Source organism: Neodiprion pinetum, chromosome 4, assembly GCF_021155775.2.
Source record: "Neodiprion pinetum isolate iyNeoPine1 chromosome 4, iyNeoPine1.2, whole genome shotgun sequence".
NCBI lineage: Eukaryota > Metazoa > Arthropoda > Insecta > Hymenoptera > Diprionidae > Neodiprion > Neodiprion pinetum.
The window spans coordinates 13,166,564-13,170,565 of NC_060235.2; the positions used below are offsets into that span (position 1 = coordinate 13,166,564).

The 4,002-nt window shown below is 35.8% G+C and overlaps 1 long non-coding RNA gene across 1 annotated transcript; it reads left to right on the forward strand.

Annotated features, from left to right (window-relative positions):
* The first annotated feature begins 579 nt into the window (after nucleotides 1-579).
* LOC138190793 (uncharacterized) lies at nucleotides 580-1,499 on the forward strand. The gene is made up of 2 exons (XR_011176868.1): nucleotides 580-1,048; nucleotides 1,405-1,499. It is a non-coding gene; the product is annotated as an uncharacterized lncRNA (long non-coding RNA).
* Nucleotides 1,500-4,002: the final 2,503 nt, after the last annotated feature.

Genomic DNA, 4,002 nt, shown 5'->3' on the forward strand with positions numbered 1-4,002 from the left:
TTCTGACCTTACAATTTTGGAATTCAATATGGCTAATGATGTAAATATTTAGGACTTAGGTTATCATTTTTTTCCAAAAGATTGAAAGAAATCGGAAAAGTAACGTGGAATGGCTTATATACCATTGAAGGAATAAAAGTTATCTTGTGACGCAGAACACCAAAGCAATTACATTTTATTGCGGCGAAGTTCTGATTTCATCTGCCTGTTGCGACGTATCATGCTGGACATACGATGAAAATAAATCAGTTTTTTTGGTCGACTGGCGCGCAAAAAAATTTGGGGCTCAAAAAATTAAAAATGGTCCCCACCGCTCTCGCGGCGGTTTAAGGGAGCTTTCCAGTGTGAAATTTTCAAAAAATCGATTTTTTTTTTTTTGCTTTATCGAATAGTATACACTCTTCCGAATATTCCCTGAAATTTTCATGCCGAAATTCAGATTATTTCGGTTACTGTACAGCATTTTTTGGAAGAAGGCAACGGAGCGCTACAGCTGCCGCGTCGGCCGTCTGCCCGTGCGACTGTTATTTCTGTTGTCTCGTTCCTACCCGCACGTACATGAACTTGGCTCTCCAATTGTCGAAAATGTGAATTAGGACTATTGCATAATTTGCCGTTAATTAGCCGTAAATTAGTCGCGCGACTTATTTTTTTGTCGTACTCGATTTTCAAAAAAAAAGCGGTGTACGGGCGCGAACACTCAAAACAATAACGAGAGCTTCAATCACTGTGTGTGGCAACTAGCCCCAAAGCACGTATTCTGCGGCAAGCAGATAGTAGAAATCGCTACGCAGTGTGCTGTGTGCACCTTCAATGAAGGTTACGACCCAATTTTAAAAATTTTGGAGACGATGGGATGCACGATAGGGCCGAGTGCCGCAGATTTCGCCGCTAAGTACAAGAATGCGCGCATCACCCAAGCAAACCGCCGGGCGTCCCTGGATAGCAAAGAGGCGAGGACAGCTCGTCGGACTGAACAATCCATTGAGCACGATCTTTTCGAAGAAGCAGAAGGGATATTGTATGGACCTGGCATCGCTGATTGACCGTAAGTAAACGATTTACCTAAAATTTCCTCACTTCAAACTTTGAACGCGTTTTTCTCGAAACAGCATTTTTCAAAACGGTGTCCAACTTGGAGAGCAGAGTTTTAAAGCTATCGAGTTGAATTTTTTACACAATATACTTAACGTCATTGTTTATCGTGCTATGGAAGCTTTTTTTTTTTTTTGACATCTCCCTATTTTTTTGTAAAAAAAACGGCAAAAAAAAATGCTAAAATCGATACTTTTTGTTCAAACCGGCGCCATTTTTGCAAAAAAAAAAAAAAAAAAGAAAAAAGCCTCCATAGCACGAAAGCCAATTATATACCGATCAATAATCTTTTTGGGTTTTTTGTTTCAGATCAAAATTGTGACCCCCAACGTGGACACCACATCCAAGTGCATTTTCTGCAACAATTGTTTCATCATTTTTATAGATATTAATTAATAAATAAATCGATCTTTAAAAAATTGTTTTGTATTCTTCAATACCCAATTAATATACAAAAAAAAACCAAACCGATGAGATTATTTTTTCTTTAAAAAAAAAAATCGCAAAAAACAGCGATTTTTCGGGCTGTAACACTGGAAAGCTCCCTTAAAGACATTCCCAAGGAAACACATTTTCTTACTATCTTCTTGAAAATTTAAATATTCATATTCATTGATGTCCTTTATACGTACAAAAAGTTTCAATACCTCTTGCGGCACTAAATTTGTAGATATTAGCTGTTAAAAATTGAACTTTCAACATATGAGCCCTACACCGACGTATGTGAACACGCATGTTTTACGATATAGCATTGGTATTTTTCTTACGATTGTCGTGAAAAACTGTGAATTAATAACTGAAAATATGACAAATATTTCCCTGTAAAGAAAAGTACAGCAAGCGGTATTCGTTTCTTAGTAAAATATGTTTGAATTGAGCTACTTGTGACCGTTTCCAATTTTTTTCGCATAACATATACGCGACTTGACAACGTCGCGCGTCAGAGTAGGCGAGGAGTTTGAAATACTGTCGCCGCATAGCTGATTTCAAGAAGTGCGTGTAGCTTTCGGATGTTGGAAAAGTATGCGTTATGGTAAATGAAATCTCGATAATTATAACAAATTAAATATTTATTAGTATTCAACTGAAGATGAAATTAGTCGAAATTCCGGTCAGGAGAAGACGTTTAATAATTTGTAAAACGTGAACATAATAATCGACGTTTCGGCCGGGCCCTGCCGACCATCCTCAGGAAAAATTTCTATAATAATTAACAAAAAGGATGCTTCAAAACACAATTCTGGATTGAAAGCATGGAGATACGTTCAAACGAATACTTGTTGTTGTAAAAATAGGTGAAAAATTAAACAGTTACACGAACATGTTTGAGTGACAGTTTTAGGTTAAGCGTCAAAGTTTTAACGGATGGTTGAAGAGAGGAAAAAAATACGTTAATAAGAAATGAATTATGGTGGAAAGAGTACTTAATAAGAATGTGGAATTAGAATTGAGAAAGAGATCAGTTAAATTTGAACAGATTACTCACAAAAATTGACGACCAGTACATGCTTAGGTGTTGCTAATAGTTCAGCATTTCGGACGGAAGTGAAGGTTAGCGGGAATCGATCCGTAAATCTATGTTGATCACGTGTGATATTGATCTATGTTCGAATGTCATGGATATTAAAGGCAGATGACCAATCGGAGCAAATGACGCCAAAATTTGAAAACTAGATTATGAAAACTAGAGAATGTTAGAGTATAAGTGGCTGAGATGTTCAATATCAGTACGTTTGTTAACAGAGTTCCTTTTGTTCTTAAAGATATGAATCATTTCCTTAATGATACGTTTATACCAGTTCGGTTCTGTAGCTAGGGTTATAGAGTTGTTGAAATCGAAATTGTGCCCCAGACTTAAGGAGTGTTCTGCTATAGCGCATCTATCAGTGACATGGCATTTAATATTAGAGCGATGGCCAGAAATTCTATTTTTTAGATGTTGTGACGTTTGTCCAATATAACTCTTGCTACAGTCTCGACATGGTATTTTGTATACACAGTTAATTTTCTCTAAATTAGGAGTTACAGATTTAAGATGAGAAAACAGAGAAAGTTTGGTAGTATTAGATATTCTAAAAGTAATTTCAATACCCTCGTCATTCAGAATTCTTTTGATTTGGCTAGACAGATTTTCAATGTACGGTATAGAGATGGAGTTTTTAAATTTGTCCTTAACATTAGTTTGATTGTTGGAGTCTAAGTTCCAATCAATCGAGTTGTACATTTTATCCACTCTATACTTTTTGATATCATTAATGAATTTTAAAGGGTAGCCATTAGATATGAGAGTTGTTTCGACAAGTTTTAAATTTTTTTTCAAGAAATTGAGGGTTTGAGATTCTAAGGCAGCGATCGAATAAGGATATGGCGAAAGATTTTTTATGTTTAATGGGACGATATGAATTAAAGTGAATGTATCTCCCAGACCAGGTTGGTTTGTGATGCCAATCTAAAATTATAGTGTCATTATGGTTAATAACCATAGTGTCAAGAAAACTGATTTTACCATCTTTTTCCAACTCAAAGGTGAACTGTATACGTGGGTGAAAATTGTTAAACTTAGTCAGAAGGAGTTGTAGGTTTTCCTTCTTGACACACGTTATAATATCGTCTACGTATCGATAGTAAAAAGGGAGGCTAAAAGGAAGATGTGAAATGATTTTTTTTTCAAAATGTTTAAGTACTAAATTCGCTACTACTGGGCTAATTGGTGAGCCCATTGCTACGCCAAAAATTTGTTGGTAGAATTTATCTTTGTAAGCGAAATAGCATGAATCTAAACAAAGTTTAGTGGCTGCGAGGAATTTTTTTTTATTTATGTTGGTGTGAGATTTCAAGTTGGGCCAGTTTTTACTGATTATAGATATTGCTAAATTGGTTGGAATGTTGGTAAACAGTGATTTGACA